Here is a 19558-nt window from a genome sequence, read left to right on the forward strand (position 1 = left end):
CGGAGCTAGTAAGGAGCTGGTGGGGGCAATTGCCCCCACAGAACTTTGAGACACCCCTATATTTTCAACTAATTACATGCCCCATTTGTCCCCAATCCCTCACCTCTCTCCCCATTTGCCTCCACACCCTCACCTCCCTCCAATTTTTTCCCCTACAAAACTTGACACCCCTATATTTTCAACTAATTACATGTCCCATTTGTCCCCACTCCCTCACCTCTCTCCCCATTTTCCCTTACACCCTCACCTCCCTCCAATTTTTGCCCGCACAGAATTTTGAGACACCCCTATATTTTCAACTAATTACATGCCCCATTTTCCCCCACTGCCTCACCTCTTCTATTTTTTGTTGATGACATTGCCTCTTGACCGGGACTTCTCAAATGTTAATTGGAAATGACCTATATATCATTTTCTTCAACTTCTAACTAAAAACCTCTTAATTTCTCCCTAAAACCATTCATCTTCACTAAACAACTAACCATAGTTTGCCCCCACTACAGGAAAATCCTGGCTCCGCTCCTGGGCTTAGGGCTCCAAGGGTATCCACCCTTTTCTTCCATGGGGAAGCCCTCACTTCATGTTATAATACATGTACAAGTCCCAAAACATGCAAGTTCAGATCATGACAATGCAATGGGGTGGATGTGAGTGCTTGTATACAATTAATTCTGTGTTTCTTTTAGTTAATTAAATGTAAAAGTTAGGGCATTTTTGGTCTTCAAAATTTTAGTGTAAGCATCGGCTATTTTGCCTTCTATCATTACAATAGTAAAAAAAAAGTGGTAATTATACATTAAAAATAAATAAAAGAAACCAACCATTTTGTTTACTAATTTGGGTATTGTATGCAATGAAAAAGTAAATTCTCCTTTTGAAAACTTTGTTGTTTGGATTTTAGGTAAAGTTGGATCTTTTATCCTTTTTTTAGTGGCTTAGATCACATTAAATTTGATTCTCCAATGGCTTTCACCACTACAAGTTTTCCATGGATCATCCCTGAGTATGGAGATCATATAATGGCAGGTTGGACTTGTTCGAGACTCACTACAATGTCAGTCAGATACGACTTTTTGTTTTTGTTTTTTGATAATCTAGGTTTGGATCTATCTCTTATAGACCTGGGTCCAACCCATTTACCATTTAATTTTGTTGTTGGAATAGTGGATTCCAGCACTAGCTGGCCATATTCAATCTCCACCCACAAAAATGTTTTATAATGGCCATTGTTTAAAGCATACTAATTAATCAGATCAATGTCTGGCCCAGCTCTCATTGGCTCTACAAACATAGTATTTCTACTTGATTATTTCTAAACATTGGATGTTAATAAGCAAAGCAATGCTTTGAGTTAATTAAATAGATATAATCATAGGAAATTTCTCAAATAATTATTGAAGTTTTTAAAATTGTAGAAAGTGTTACATGAGTTGACAGAGCTACCACATACTATACATAAATCCTTTTCAAAAGTATTAATAAATAGTTTTTTTTTCAATCATAGAAATAAATTTTTTTTGAAAAATATATATTTCCTAAGTAATTTTCTATGGATGTAACTCTTTTTTTGTTTTCGCCAAGCAAGTTATTTTTTAGTTTTTAATATAAGAAAGGGTTCAAGGGATTTGAACCTCAGACCTTGAGAACAACTTTCCAAGGTCTTACCATTAGGCTAAGTGACCCTTCTTCCTCAAGGATGTAACCCAAAAGTTCAATTTATTCCTTATCTATCTTTTTTTTCTTGTTGCGAGGGGTGTTAGTGGAGGTGAAAGTGGATTCAACAGTGTAAGGACGTAAGTCTTAGGATCAACTCTCTTCCATCGAGACTCTATCAACTCAGCTAAGTGACACGTCCTACTCCTTATATCTATTCTATTACATGGGCAACTAGTACTCACGAGTCACATCTGCAACGTATTCCCACCTTGAAAGATATCCCAACATATGATATTAGATGCCCAAATGTATCACAAATCCTACCTAGATTCTCTATAATAAATTTAGAGAACTGTTATTGCCAAACCAACTTTTACTAATACCACACCAATTTCTATGTAAATCAATTCCACACAGTTGGTGTGGCAAGAGTAACTCTCTAAATTTATTGTGTAGATACAAAAGATATTTATATATATTTTTCATAATATATAATATTCTAGCAATAGAAATTCCAACCTACTTTCGGATCAGGATAGGAGGGCATTGTAAATATTAATGGGTAGTCCAAAGTTTTTAAAAAGGTAGTTTCAATATTCATATTTATAGACATATTTATTCATAATTTTTTAAAAACATAAACTTAAAAAAAAAAAAAAATTAATAATTCCGTTTTTGTTTACTAGGTCTAGCAGTGTTGTGCTTCTCATGCAAGTATCTCTTCTAATTTGAAATTTCCAACTTTGGTAAGCCTAACTTCCGTTTACTTAAAAACAAATAATTCGTTGCCGTTGAAATAGACCATCCCACTAAGTACTAAAACCGTGTGTAACCTTAGTCTGTTCTTCTTTGTCAAACTCACTTAACTCTATATAAACGCTACCATCCTCACTTCTTCTTCATCCATAAACACTCTTATAATCAACACCCTCTCTCTCTCTCTCTCTCTCTCTCTTCACACACACACACACACACACACACACACAACATGAAATCATTAAAGATCTTCATTATGTTGGCAATGGTCATGACATTTGCCATCACTCTCACTGCAACACCAAATGATGAACAACTACAAATAGAGGATAATGGGGAAGATGAACAAAATGAAACTTCTTCCCTTCGTATGACTGAAAGCTCACAGTCATTTTCCCTTCGAGGGACAAGTCGCTTCCTCGCTGGGAAGAAGCCCCGGCTCGCAGGAAAGAAGCCCCGGGCCGTGATGACATGCGATAAATTCCCAAGAGTTTGTCGTGTTGAGGGCAGTCCAGGCCGTGATTGCTGCAAGAAGAAATGTGTTAACGTGTCGACAGATAGACTAAACTGTGGAATGTGCGGTAAGAAGTGCAAGTTCTCTGAAATATGTTGCAAAGGTAAATGTGTGAACCCATCAACTGATAAGAAGAATTGCGGACAGTGCAACAATAGGTGCAAGAAGGGGAGTTCATGTGTGTATGGGATGTGTAGCTATGCTTAGAAACATTGGATTTATTTTAATTTTGAAGAAAATGAGGGGCTTGTTGTGAAAAATGAAGAGGAGCCGTCACCATTGGAGGAGGGCTCTAAAATAATGTTCTTAAATTTTTTTGTATGGATGTATTATCTGCCATTCATTTATAAATTATGATAATTATTTTATGTTTCCTGGTACATGGACATCTAGTAATCATTAAAAAGCCACAAAGGTCAATATAATCTCACAAAGGGAAATTTAAAGTTTTACCAAATTCATTTTATGTAAGTGATATATTTTCCCCTTCGTTCTCTCTAATTAAAGAATATATGTCATTGAGAAAATATGAACAAAGGGGCAACCCTTTAACTTAAGAAATTCTTTTTTTTTTTTTTGTTGCTCACAACACTCATAAGAACCGACGAATCACATAAAACCATGTGTACTGAGGCATCCCTGAATTTACAAAAATACCATCGATCGTTAGGCTGTATTTATCATGTAGTGGAGAGTGTGAGCGTTGTGACGAAAAATTTCATTGTATCATTACTTTTGACTGTCATTATAAATCCAAGTTCTACACACAATCATAACACCGGTGTTTAATAGGAAGTAAAGAGTCGGAGGCAGTCAATATTTCATTTTCATTTTCATGGGTAAACTACACTTTGCCTCTCGTGGTTTGGTGTAAGTCTACGTTTATCCATTAAACTCTAGATAATTGCACTTATCTTCCCTGGTATAGAAGGTATTAAAATTCTAATGTTATTTTAGTATTTATTTTGGAGATATTTAAGAAAAAGTGATCAACTTTTGATGAATTTACGATTCTGGCTCATTGTTCATTTTAATTATCAAAACATGAATGATAATGAATTCGGAGGTTTTTAAAGTGACAATTTCAGTTTAAACTTGTGAAATTGTCATTTTAAACTTCTGAAATAGCCATTCCATTCTGAAAATTTTTTAACGAAAACATGATTATACACATTTTGATAATTAAAATGAACAATGAGTCGGAATCGCAAATAACTCATTTTCTACTTATTAAATAGTAATTCACCCTTTATTCTGTCTATTTAACCTTTTTATTACAAATAAATTAAATTTTAACATGATAAAATTGCTTTTGTCTAGCATTCTATATTCTTTAGCATGAACCCTATTTTTCACAGAAATATTTTTATCTGTGAAAAAGAATGATATTTTAAGAAGGGTAAAATAATCTTTGTAAAAAATGAAAAATATATATTTTTAAGTGTTTGATGGATGGCAAGTAGATGGAACGGAGGTAAGTACAATTGTCAAAACAGTGGAGAGTCATAAAATTATACCAAAGAGTGAAAATGTAATTTACCTCTTTTTTTTCTTAATTGACTTTTTCTTGGATGGATTGTCAGCTTTCAATACTTGAAGTCTTGAAGCCCTTTCATTTTCCACACACTATTAGACCGTACCAAAGGATTGGACCTCAGCTGCTTTGACCCATAATCTCTTATATTGTTGTATTTGACTAATGAGATCGACCTCTTTATTGGCTTTCTTGATTTATATAACTTAATTAATTTTCTCATAGTGGGGATACGATCAAAAGCAAAACGTGTGCCTTTATATAAGCACCCCACCCATCACTCATCCCCTATTTCAACTATCAATTCTCCGCATCTTCGTCCTATCCTTCCAACTTTCTCTTTTTCTTCCAACGTAAAGTTGCTTGAGACATTCTTCTTTGTTAGAGCATCTCGAGTGGACATATAGGCATCTTTATCACATGTTAATTTTTTCTAACAAGTAAATTTACTTAACAAGTTTAAGAACTCCAATGTACACATTAGTAGATATTAGGGGTGTCAATGGGTCGATTTAGGTTCGGTTCCTAAGGAACTTAGAACCATAACTATAATATTAGTTCAATTCCAATTTTTATTGGTTCCAGATCCGATTCTAAAATAAATGGAATCAGAACTGTAAAAAATCATAGGTATCCATCGATTCCGATTCTCAAGATTCGAATGACAAAAAAGTATTTTAAATCATTATATATAAAAAATTCCGTTCATAAAATTAACATATTATCAATAAAATTATTAATTTTGTTATACTTAAGATACAAATTAATTATTTTTTTCAAAAATAAAAATTTATCTTTGTTAAAAGTAATAATTTTTTAGAAGAGTAACTCATTTTAAGTTTCAATCGATAATTTATATGAAAAATTGAAGAATTTGAAGAATTTTATATAACATGTATTTATTTTTAAAACAAAAAATATTTTAAATTGTCTATAGTATGAAAATAAATGACAAAATAAATTAGTTTCGAATACCCGCGGATACCCATTGGATAATACCTAACGGTTCCGATTTCGATTCCTATCGGTTGGATTCCATTTTAAACCCAGCTTTAATCGATTCCAATAGAAAGTGATCCAGAACTAGGATATTCGGTTCTGATTTTGGTTCGATTTCGGTTAAACAGGTACCCATTAACACCCCTAATGGACACATGTTCGCCAGTTGATATATATATATATATATATATATATATATATATATATATATATATATATATATATATATATATATATATGGGTCCCGTTCGGCACCCTACACTTTACCCTACGTATTTTGTCCTACATGGGTTAGACGTTTTGGAATGAGCTGATTTTTGGTGAGGATGATCTCTATGATGAGGAGATCATCCTCACCAAAAATCAGCCAATTCCAAAACTTCTAACCCCATCAAAAATGATTTACAAAAAGTGGACGGTCCACAATTTTTCAACTTGTAAACATGGAGCTAGAAATTTTGAAATGGGCTGATTTTTGGTGAGGAGGATCTTCTAATCGTAGAGATCATTCTCACCAAAAATCAACTCATTCCAAAAGTTCTAACTCATGTAGGACAAAACATGTAGGGTAAAGCGTAGGGTAAAATGTAGGGTGCCGAACATTTCCATATATATATATATATATATATATTAAAATTTTAAAGTAATAAAATAGTCATTATTTTCTAAACCAAACACTCTAGGAAACTGATGTGGCTAGTGGTACACTCACATTAGCATCTGACACACTTAACACATACCTTAATGGGTTCATTAGAGTGAAAACGTTAACTATCTTTTGATGTCTAACACAAACAAAATCTTTAACGCATTGTGGATGCTGTTATATATAAGAGTAACCATTTCTTTGGTGATCATAACATTAACAAATGACACCCATCGAGGTTGTCCTATAAGCCAAGACCACCTATACCTTCGACTTCATGTTGCTTGAAAGTCGGCCAAGAATCTATTTCTAGAAGGGATACGAAGTTTGGGCAGATAGACTTGCAAATTTTATCTTTTAGTGGTAATTAAAAGTAAAGTTTTTAATATAATTATCCATTGTGATCATGTAACCCAACTAATGAGAACATTGGCGTGGATTTGTTTACGTTGATAATGAATTATAAACTGGAACAAGCATACATATAAAAAAAATAGAAATCCAAAAATAAATAACCCACAACAGAAATATTATAGGAAATTCATCTATATTAATGAATGTCATTAGCTTCTACAATAACTTTATTGTCCCTTGATAAAACTTTGGAATAAAAAATTTACATTAATTTGTTAGTGCTTGGTTGAATGAAGAAAATGCACAAATTTTTATTCAGAGAGATGGAAAAAAAATGAAAAAAAAAAAAAAAAAAAGAGCAAGAGAAAAATTGATAAAATAAGAGAATTACACAAATACAAAAATTGAAAACAGAAAAAAATATTGAAAATTAAAAAATAACAAGAAGACAAAATGGATGAAGATTGAAAACTGCAATTAATATTGTGGGTGCAAAATCCTCGATCCACCTTAAGGGTCCAGAGATTGGTTGGAATTCCTTGAGATATGTTGCTCCTTCAATGTTGCTTCTCCCACAAGCTCTTAGGTGTTCCTGCACCATAGATCCTTCAATGCCTAAATCAATACCTAAATTATCCTGAGGGGTTTTAGGGTTGGAGAATGAATACATTTTTTGTGGTGAAAGCTCTTATTTATAGAGGATAGAGAAAATCCCCCCTTGATTCAATTTCTTGTTTTGTATTTATCTAAATTAGTAGTTTCCAGAATTAGGGGTGCCTATTTTGAGAACTTCCTTTCCTAATTTCCCCCCTGAATCCTGGATGGGATAGAAAGAAATTCACGAGGTATGTCATGTCCTTGATTGTATGGGATTCGACTTGATCCACTATCTCAAAATGGTTTCAAATTCGAAGGTATAGCTATCATTGGATATCTCAACTCTCTGAGTGTATCATCTTGGGATACTTACTTGGATCAAATTGTCTATAGATCCTAATTCCAAAGTCACACGTGCCATCTCCTTAGGACTTTAGGAATTTTCCCTCCATAGATATTAACCCAACTAATACACCAACAATACCTTAGTGTTACTGGTGTGGAAGATTAAGCCCATAGCTCTTTGAGGTCATAACATACCACCACGTTATACATTTAAAGTCGAACTCCGTGGCAACTCATTTTGTAGTGGCTTTCTCTCTAGTACTCTTCTTTTGGGTTTTCAGGTAGTCTTTCCCCTAAGTCATTGCTCCTAAGATTTGAACTTAAGAAATAGAATTAAACCAAATGATACAAATCCAACTAATACATATACTAAAAATACCTATGCATTAATGGTGCGAAAAGTTAATCCCATTTTTCATTAGGATTGGAAAAGTATTGAAAACATAGAAAATATTGAAAAAATATATATAAAAAAATAAAGTGAATACCACAAACAATAATGAAAGGGAAGACCTGGAGAAAAAAGGTTTATTGGGAGTCCAAAAAGAAGGGTATCAAAGTGAAAACCACTCTAGAGGGAGAACTTTGCAAGACAAAATGTCCTATACAATTATGCCCCACTTTACATGAAATGGTTAAAGTTTAACCAAGCAACCGAAAAGACCTAAAAACCTATAAAACTTTAATTTTAAAAAAAATTGTAGCATACCAAATGGGACCATATGATGCACATGTGATGTTCATAGACTGGAGTTGTCAAAATTACAATTCAATCTTTTATTGTTAGTCAAAATAAATCAATATTCTACGCAAAATATTGCAAGAGTTAAAAAATAAATTTTATAATTAGAGGTTGAAGTCCATTGATTGAAGATAAAGTTGAATAGATTAAAGAGTTTGAAGATAATTGATTTTTAGGAGAAAAATCAAGAATACTTTTGAAGAGAAGTCAAGTATATTCTTGAATAGTGGAGATTTTGTGTTTAACTTAATGCATTTTTAGATGGTCTTGGCTAAGTTTTGATTCAAGCTGTCCGAGTTTTCAAGTTGACTCGTTGAGTTGGTTCCATTGAGTTTTGTGATCGAGTAACCTTGAAATCCAATTGAGACAAGTCGACTCTAGCAAGTTTCAAGTTGCCTCTATGAGTTCTAAAATTATGGATAGGATCATCTCCTATTATCCAGAATAGAAAATTAAAAATAATATCTATGTATAATTTTCTATAAAGAAGATATTAAAAAAATGAGTCGCGATAATTTGACGCCCCCATCACAGAAAGGTAGACCATTTCCGATTTATGTTTCTGCAAATCTCGAGGCTAATGATCTACGGTTCTATGATGGAAGTGTATGTTAGAGGGGGTGTTAGAAAATCATTTATGTAAAAAAATTACGGTTCATGTACTCCCTCCCATAATTCATTTTTAAACCATGTGGCCTACTTTTTGGTACCCATTGACTCATGAATGTTTGGCAAAAACATTCTCGTTCTTCAAATTTATAATTTCCAGCCAAGCCGGCCACCATATTCAACCATTTTATTCCGTCATTGACTTAGAACGACGAGACATCAACATGAAATCTCTTAGGTTCATTGGTTTTTAAATTACAATTAGGTTAAGTTTTAATGTGAGTTTGTAGAGAATCTAATATTACCTAAAGGGAACCTGGAGTTTAAGTACCGTAATCTACTACCTGAAGTACAGGATCAGGATTCTATTACGAGATGGACATTAGCCCACCTACGACTACAAACAAGAAAAAGAAAGGGTACAGTCAGCGAGTGCTTTTATAACGGTTTTGTACATATTTTCAAGTGTTTGACCGTTTGACATCGTGTTAATATTTGGCCACATTGCCTACTTCACAGCTGTTTTGTATTAGCATGGATAATGGTATATGGTTGGGACCATGGTTTCAAAACTGGTCCGACATCCTTTTTGTATTGTCCGAGTCATCTCACTATTGCCCAACAACGAGACGGATGGACAAGTCAATGTATCAGACACGATTTAAAACCCATGTTCATTTGTCTCACTATTGAATGAGACGTATCAAATGTATCGGAAAACTCGCTCGAGGCAACTTGGTCTCGTTCATGGACGAGACGAGATGTCCAAACGAATTTTAAAACCATGGTTGGGATTGTAAAACTTGATTCTTGATTTTTTGAATTGTCAAAATGAGACTACAAATTCTTATTTTCAAAATCCTTAATCTTTTATTTTTTTTTATTGATAAGTTGGTGTTGACTGTTCTATTTATTCACAAGAATAATTATATGTTGCATTATCTAAAAGAATTCTCGATAAATCCTAAGGAATGTAGTAGATTAAGGGGCAAAAACATAGACAGAGCATATTATAGATTACCATATTGGAAAATCTAGCATCTTTAATAACTAATAAATTGTAGAGTGCTGATTTGATTTCTCAACCTGACAGGGGGATTCAAAACTCACCGACATGGCAAGGGCAAAGAATTGTAGATTATGTCCCTCGGGATACATAATCGACCTGACCAACCTGCCACTTGTAATTGTGTATCCCAAGGGTACAGTTGTGTATCCCGAGCGAAAGACTCTACGGTTCTTTGTGCATGACACGTTAGTGAGTTTTTGAGTGTGGCTGTCAGGCTGAGTTAAAAAATCATTAGTCTAAATTGTAGTGTACTAAAAAGTCCTAAAGTGCACAGTCATCACAAATTAATTGTGGGTGAGGAACAGAAGAAGTAGCTTGATCCTTATTTCTAATTTTTCATTACTTCTTAATTTTTTTATTATTATAAATAAACAAATGAGGTTGATAATCCAAATCAAACTATGCATTAGAATTTATAATTCTATCAAGAGTGAGAATTGGATTATGAGCCGTTCTAAACTGACTTTCAAGGACATTGCATTAGACACTGAGCTGGTGCGAACGTGTACAAAGAACCATATATAGATGCATTTTCCTCGAGATATGAGAGAAAAGCATCTATGGTTTTTTGCACATGTCGACGTTAGCTCAGTGTTTTAAAGTAATGTCCTAGGAAATCAGTTTAGCATTTTTCGGATTATAGCCATTCAATTGTTATTCCACATTGAAAATTTGAAGGCTTTTCCAGTCGCATTATTGACAGGAATAATGCTATCTCGAGGAAAGGCATATAGGGTTCCCATCCACTTTCACGTCAAGGTGTGTCATATGAGATCCAATCTTGAGGTCACTCTAGCGACTCTATTGAAAGAGGTTTTGTGATTAATTGAAAACACCACACTAGAATACCTTTTCAAGTGATATTTGAAAAGACTCACAATTATTGCCCCCCACACGATCACAAAATGCATCCGACTTAAAATCATGAAATTGCCAAATGGGCCGCAAAATGCATCCCACTAAAAAAATTCATGAAAACACCATAGGGGCCCATTCAATGATTTCTTATCCACACTTAATCCTAATTGTAAACAACTGTTGAAGTTGTTTGACTGTGTTATAATGCTTTGTAATGTTGAAGTTATACCTGAAAACTAATTACTTTTGTAGTTTTGAGTGGTGTGTTTAAATCTTTAATTAGGGTTTCGTAAATAATTTAAGATATTGGGGTGCAATAGGAAAAAGTTGAAGTGCCAATAGCAACTCTCTTTATTTATCAGCTTTGAATAGCTTTTAAATTTAATATTTCATATATATATATATTATTTTATTTTAAATCATTAACGTATAGTGTTGAGATTGTCCTCTTGGAAGTCCCCTCTTACTTGAAATTCAGAACTTGTTGGTAAGCCTAACTTTCGTTTACTTGAATCATTCCTTGCCGTTGATTTAGACCATCCCACTAACTAAAACCACATGTAACCCAACCCTCTTTGGTTCCCATTTATCAAACTCATGCCCCCTACTTCTATATAAACCCTACCATCCTCCCTTCTCCTTCATCCATCAACACCCTCTCTCTCTCTCTCTCTCTCTCTCTCTCTCTCTCTCTCTCTCTCTCTCTCTCTCTCTCACACACACACACACACACACACAACATGAAATCATTAAAGATCTTCATTATATTGGCAATGGTCATGACATTTGCCATCACTCTCACTGCAACACCAAATGATGAACAACTACAAATAGAGGATAATGGGGAAGATGAACAAAATGAAACTTCTTCCCTTCCTATGGCTGAAAGCTCACAGCCATCTTCCCTTCGAGGGACAAGTCGCTTCCTCGTGGGAAAGAAGCCCCAGCTCGCAGGAAAGAAGCCCCGGGCCGTGATGACATGCGATAAATTCCCAAGAGTTTGTCGTGTTGAGGGCAGTCCAGGCCGTGATTGCTGCAAGAAGAAATGTGTTAACGTGTCGACAGATAGACTAAACTGTGGAATGTGCGGTAAGAAGTGCAAGTTCTCTGAAATATGTTGCAAAGGTAAATGTGTGAACCCATCAACTGATAAGAGAATTGCGGACAGTGCAACAATAGGTGCAAGAAGGGGAGTTCATGTGTGTATGGGATGTGTAGCTATGCTTAGAAATATGAATTTATTTTTAATTTTTAAGAAAATAAGGGGTTTGTTGTGATTAGGGCAGGGAGGGATTCATAATATGTGAAAAATAAAGGGGAGCCATCACCATTTGAGGAGGTCCCTGAAAAAATTGTTCTTTAATTTGTTGTATGTATGTATTTATTTGCTCTTTATTTATAAATGATGAGAATTATATTATGTTTCCTAGTACATGGATAGTAATCATTATACTGGCAATGGTCATGACATTTGCCATGACTCTCACTGCAACACCAAATGATGAACAACTACAAATAGAGGATAATGGGGAAGATGAACAAAATGAAACTTCTTCCCTTCCTATGGCTGAAAGCTCACAGCCATTTTCCCTTCGAGGGACAAGTCGCTTCCTCGCAGGAAAGAAGCCCCGGGCCGTGATGACATGCGATAAATTCCCAAGAGTTTGTCGTGTTGAGGGCAGTCCAGGCCGTGATTGCTGCAAGAAGAAATGTGTTAACGTGTCGACAGATAGACTAAACTGTGGAATGTGCGGTAAGAAGTGCAAGTTCTCTGAAATATGTTGCAAAGGTAAATGTGTGAACCCATCAACTGATAAGAAGAATTGCGGACAGTGCAACAATAGGGGCAAGAAAGGGAGTTCATGTGCGTATCGGATGTGTAGCTATGCTTAGAAACATTGGATTTATTTTAATTTTTAAGAAAATAAGGGTCTTGTTGTGATTAGGGCAGGGAGGGATTCATAATATGTGAAAAATAAAGGGGAGCCGTCACCATGGTAATCATTATGACTTATGATAATTATTTTTTGTTTCCTGGTACATGGACATCTAATAATCATTAAAAAGCCACAAAGGTCAATATATTCTCACAAAGAAAATTTTAAAGTTTTAACAAATTCATTTTACCTCCCCCCCCCCTTCTTTTTTTTTTCTCTCTCGTTAAAGAATATATCAATGAATGAGAAAATATGAACAAAGGCAAAACTCTTTAATTTAAGATTTTTATTTTGCTAACAACGCTCACAAGACCCAACCAATCACTTAAGCCCATATGTATTGAAGCATCCCTGAATTTACAAAAATATCATCGATAGTTAGGATGCATTTATCATGCAATGGAAAGTCTGTGAGCGTTGTGACAAAACAAAAAAAAAATCAGTAAACAAAAATTTACTAACATGAAAGAAGACAATAATCTTCCCCTAGTTCTAGTTGTTGAAAAGAATACATGAAGCTTATTTATCTAAATCATTTTTATGAAATCTTTTATTAAGGTGATTAAATAATCACTTATGCTTGAATATGAATACAGTTTTTTTTGCTGTTCCACGATAGGATCCGTTCAAAAAGGATCATACATTTTAGGCAAGCATTGTTGTTTAATTTCATCATTGCACAATCTAGTCCTCTTTTTTTAGTACATCCAAAGCAAGAGACCTCTTGTCGAGCTTCCATCTGATTGATAAATTCATTGCTTAGATTATTTCTTTTCTGTTCATTGGTATAAACCCAATGATTATATAAAATTTTTTGAAAGAGAATTGTTTGTTGTGCATAAAAACACCTTTGCGTTGTATCATTACTTTTGATTATCATTATAAATCCAACTTCTACGTGCAATCATAACACCAATGTTTGATAGGAAGTAAAGAGTCGGAGGTGAAAGATATATATATATACATATTTTTTTTTTCATGGGTAAATTACACTTTGCCTATTACGGTTTGGTCTAATTCTACGTTGATCCTCTAAACTCTAGATAATTGCACTTTTCTTCCCTGTTAGAGAAGGTATTAATATTCTAAGGATTTTGTTGACGTGTGCCCTTAGGACACACATTAAAGTTCAATAAACACACTTAGGAAATTGAATTTTTGAACCAAAAATGCACTTAATAAAAATTTCTTTTTACAAAAATACCCTTAGATTCCAATTTTCAAAGTGTATTTATAGCACTTTTAACAACATTCATATTCTTATGTTATTTTACTATTTGGTCGGTCTATCTATCCTTTTTATTACAAAGAAATTAAATTTTAAAATGATAAAATTGTTTCGTCTAGCATTCTACATTCTTTAGCATGAACCCTACTTTTCACAGAAATATTTTTATCTGTGAAAAATAACGACATTTTAAGAAGGGTAAAATAATCTTTGTAAAAATTTAAAATATATTTTTTTAAGTGTTTGATGGATGGCAAGTTGATGGAACAGAGGTAAGTACAATAGTCAAGACAGTGGAGAGTCATAAAATTATCCCAAAGTGGTGAAAATATAATTTACCTGAACCCCTTTTATCTTTCAAACACTTTTAGACCGTACCAAAGGATTGGACCTCACATGCTTTAACCTATAAAACGTGTCTTTATCTTTCTCTAGTCGAAATCAGCTAGTTTTCCTACAAAAATACTTTCTCCTAAGCACACCACCCATCACTGTCTCATCCCCTTGACATTATTTGAACTATCAATTCTCCGCATCTTCGTCGTATCCTTCCAACAACTTTCTCTCTTTTTTTCAACATAAAGGTGCTAAAGGTACTCTTCTTTGTTATAATAGGCAAGCTCACTTACAAATTTTAACTTTTAGTGGTAATTTAAGATAAAGTTTTTAATATAATTATGCAATGTGATCATGTAACCCAACTAATGAGAACATTGGCCTAGATTTGTTTAAGTTGAGAATCAATTATAAACTGGAACAAGCACAGATATAAAATAAATAGAAATCAAAAAATAAATAACCCACAACATAAATATTATATGAAATCCAGCCTATATTAATGAATGTCAATAGTTTCTACAATTACTTTACTGTCACTTGATAAAACTTTGGAATAAAAAATTTACGTTAATTTGTTAGTGCTTTGTTGATTGATGAAAATACCCAACTTTTTATTCAGATAGATGGACAAAAAGAAATGAAAAAAAAAAAAAAAAAGAACCAGAGAAAAGTTGATAAAAAAAGAAAATAACACAGATACAAAAAATTGGAACACAGAAAAAAAAATATTGAAAATTTAAAAATAACAAGAAGACAAAAGGGATGAATATTGAAAACTGTAATTGATATCGTGGGTACAAAATCCTCGATCTACCTCCAGGGTCCAAAGATTGGTTGGTCCTTCAATGTTGCTTCTCCCACAAGTTCCTGGGTGTTCCTACATCATCATAGATCCTTTGATGCCTAAGTCAATACAAATCCTAAGGGGTTTTAGGGAAAATCCCCCCTTGATTCAATTTCTTGTTTTGTATTTATCCAAATTAGTAGTTTCTAGATTTAGGGTTGTCTATTTTGAGAACTTCCTTTCCTTATTTCTCCCCTAAATCCTAGATGGGATATAAAGAAATTCATGAGGCATGTCATGTCCCTAATTGTACAAGATTCGGCTTGATCCACTACCTCAAAATGGTTTCGAATTCTTGAGGTATAGCTATCATTGGAGATCTCGACTCTTTGAGTGTATCGTCTTGGGATACTTACTTGGATCAAATTGCCTAGATCCTAATCCCAAAGTGACATGTGTCATCTCTTTAGGACTTCAGGATTTTTCCCTCCATAGATATTAACCCAACCAATACATCAAAAATACCCTAGAGTTACTGGTGTGGAAGATTAAGCCTATATCTCTTTGAAGTTGTAATATACCACCACGCTATACATTCGAAATCGAACTCCGTGGCAACTCATTTTGTGCTAGCTCTTCCCCCCCCCCCCCCCCCCCCCCCCCCCCCAAAAAAAAAAAACAAAAGCAAACCTTTGATCACCTAGTTCCTTCCACTAAAGCCCCCGAATGTCCACTTTGTTGGAGCTTTCACTCTAGTACTCTTCTTTTTGGGTTTTGTGGTAGCCATTCCCCTAAGTCAATGCTCCTAAGATTTGAACTTGAGAAATAGTGTTGAACCAAATGATACAAATCCACCCAATACATGCACCAAAAATACCTAAGTGTTAATGATGTGAAAAGTTAAGACCATTTTTCATTAGGGCTGGAAAAGTAATGAAAACCTAGAAAATATTGAAAAAATATATATACAAAAATAAAGTGGATACCACGGGCATTAATGAAAGGGAAGACATGGAGTAAAAGGTTTTTTTGAGGTCCAAAAAGAAGGGTATCAAAGTGAAAACAACTCTAGAGGGGTTCTATATATGTTATGCCCCACTTTACATGAAATGGTTAAAGTGTAACCAAGCAGCCGAAAAGACCCAAAAACCTATAAAACTTTGATTTTAAAAAGTTTTGTGGCATACCAAACAAGACCATATGATGCACATGTGATGTTCAAAGATTGGAGTTGTCAAAATTACATTTCATTCTTTTATTGTTAGTAAAATAAATCAATCTAAACAAAATATTGAAAGAATATAAATATAAATTTTACAATCAGAGGTTGAAGCCCATTGATTGAAGATAAGGTTGCATAGGTTAAAGAGTTTGAAGATAATTGATTTTTGGGAGAAAAATCAAGAATACTTTTGAAGAAAAGTTAAGGATATTTTTGGATAGTGGAGATTTAGTGTTTAACCTGATGCATTTTTAGATTGTCTAGGTTAAGTTTCGATTCGAGTTGTCTAAGTTTTCAAGTTGACTTGTTGAGTTGGTTCCATTGAGTTTTGTGATCGAGTAACCTTGAAATCCAATTGAGACAAGTCAACTCTGGCAAGTTTCAAGTTGCCTCTGTGAGTTCTAAAATTATGGATAGGACCACCTCCTACTGTTTAGAAAAGAAAATTAAAAAAAAATATCTATGTATAATTTCCTATAAAGAAGATAGTAAAAAAAATGAGTCGTGATAGTCTGACACCCCCCTTTGACAAACATCCCTATCATAGAATCGTAGATCATTTGCCTAGGAATACACAAGAAAAAGATTTATGTTTCTGTGTATCCCACGGCAAATGATCTACGGTCCTATGATGGGGGTGCATGTTAGAGGGGGTGGCAAAAAATCATTAATGTAAAAAATTATGGTTCATGTACTCCCTCCGAGAAGTTAATTTTAAACCATGTTGCCTACTATTTGGTATCCATTGACCCATGGATGTTTGGCACAAACATTCTCGTTCTTCAAATTTATAATTTCCAACCAAGCCGGCCACTATATTCAACCATTTTATTCCATCATTGACTTAGAACCACGAGACATCAAAATGAAATTTCTTAGATTCATTGATTTTTAAATTACAATTAGGCTGAGTTTTAATGTCAGTTTGTAAAGAGTCTAATATTACCAAAAGGAAACCTGGAGTTAAGTACCTTAATCTACTACCTGAAGTACAGGATCAGCATTTGATAGACATTAGCCCACCTACGACTACAAACAAGCAAAAGAAAGGGTACAGTCAGCGAGTGCTTTTATAACGGTTTTGTACATATCTTCAAGTGTCTGACCATTTGACATCGTGTTAATATTTGGCCACATATCCCTCACAGCTGTTTTGATTTTAGAAATTTGATTTTTTATTTTTTATTCTTGTTTCTTGTTTCTGAACTAACATTGAAATTGACATTGTGGGGGACATTTTCTTATATGGACGTGTGTTAGTACCTTAGATACTTTTCATCGAGATACAAGTGAGATGCATTTATGATTTTGACATGCATCCACATCAAAAAATGTGCCTCACGATGTCAATTTCAATGTTACTCTAGTATGAATCTTATAAATTTACTTACGAGAATAATTACATGTTGCATAATCTAAAAGAATTCTTGATAAATCTTAAGGAATCTGGTGGATTAAGATGCAAAAACATATACATAACATATTGTAGATTACCACATTTGGAAATCTATGTCACTAATAAATTGTAGTGTACTAGAAAGGCCTAAAGTGCAGAGTCGTCACAAATAGATTGTGGACGAGCAACAGAAGAAATACCTTCTTCCTTATTTCTAATTTGTCAATACTTCTTATTTTTTTTTATCATTATTAAAGAATGAGGTTGATTTTAATCCAAATCAAACTATGCATTGGAATTTAAAATTCTATGATGAGTGAGACTTGGATTATGAGCCGTTCCAAGCAGGCTGTGAATGTGTGCAAAGAACCATAGATGCTTTTCCTCGAGATATGAGTGAAAAGCATCGATGGTTCTTGACACATGTCCAAGTTAGCTCAGTGTTTTAACGTAATGTCCTAATAAGTCAGTTTAGCATTTTTCTTGGATTATAACCTCTCAATTGTTATTCCACATTGAAAAATTGGATACTTTTCAAGTCACAATATTGACAGAGGTTTTTGTGATTAATTGCAAACACCACACTAGAATACCTTTCAGGTGATATACGAAAAGACTCACAATTATTTAGCCCACATGATCACAAAACACATCCCACTTAAAATCATGAATATACACCAAATGGGTCCATTTAATGATATTTTACCGAATGCGCTTAATCCTAATTGTAAACAAGTGCTGAAGTTGTTTGAATGTGTATAGTGCTTTGTAATCTTTAATTTGGGTGTCTTAAATAATTTAAGATGTTGGTGTGCAATAAGTAAAAGTTGAGGTGCCAATAGCAACCCTCTTTATTTATCCATTGAACGAGCTTAGAATAGCTTTGAAGTTTAATTATTCATATATTTGTTTTTAAATCATTAACGTATAGTGTTGAGCTTCTCCTCTTGGAAGTCCCCTCTTATTTGAATTTCAGAACTTGTTGGTGAGCCTAACTTCCGTTTACTTGAATATGCCTTGCCGTTGATTTAGACCATCCCACTAACTAAAACCATGTAACCCAACTCTCTTTGGTTTTCATTTATCAAACTCACACCCCCTACTTCTATATAAACTCTACCATCCTCCCTTCTCCTTCATCCATCAACATCCTCTCTCTCTCTCTCTCTCTCTCTCTCACACACACACACACACACACAACATGAAATCATTAAAGATCTTCATTATATTGGCAATGGTCATGACATTTGCCATCACTCTCACTGCAACACCAAATGATGAACAACTACAAATAGAGGATAATGGGGAAAATGAACAAAATGAAACTTCTTCCCTTCCTATGGCTGAAAGCTCACAGCCATTTTCCCTTCGAGGGACAAGTCGCTTCCTTGCGGGAAAGAAGCCCCGGGCCGTGATGACATGCGATAAATTCCCAAGAGTTTGTCGTGTTGAGGGAAGTCCAGGCCGTGATTGCTGCAAGAAGAAATGTGTTAACGTGTCGATAGATAAACTAAACTGTGGAATGTGCGGTAAGAAGTGCAAGTTCTCTGAAATATGTTGCAAAGGTAAATGTGTGAACCCATCAACTGATAAGAAGAATTGCGGACAGTGCAACAATAGGTGCAAGAAAGGGAGTTCATGTGTGTATGGGATATGTAGCTATGCTTAGAAACATTGGATTTATTTTAATTTTTAAGAAAATAAGGAGCTTGTTGTGATTAGGGCAGGGAGGTATACATAATATGTGAAAAATAATGGGGAGCCATCACCGTTGGAGGAGGTCCCTGAAAAAAATGTTCTTTAATTTGTTGTATGTATGTATTTATTTGCTCTTTATCTATAAATGATGAGAATTATTTTATGTTTCCTAGTACATAAAAATCCACAAAAGTCAATATAATATCACAAAGTAAAAAATTATCATACATTTTAGGCAAGCCTTGCTCGATCTCATCATTGTACAGTCCAGTCCT

The 19558-nt window shown here is 34.1% G+C and overlaps 1 pseudogene; it reads left to right on the forward strand.

The window, feature by feature from the left end:
* The first annotated feature begins 11160 nt into the window (after window positions 1-11160).
* LOC147390180 (uncharacterized) lies at window positions 11161-11907 on the forward strand (annotated as a pseudogene).
* The last annotated feature ends 7651 nt before the right edge of the window (window positions 11908-19558 follow it).

This window comes from Akebia trifoliata, chromosome 11 (genome assembly GCF_017979445.1).
Source record: "Akebia trifoliata isolate Shusen 1 chromosome 11, ASM1797944v1, whole genome shotgun sequence".
Taxonomy (NCBI): domain Eukaryota; kingdom Viridiplantae; phylum Streptophyta; class Magnoliopsida; order Ranunculales; family Lardizabalaceae; genus Akebia; species Akebia trifoliata.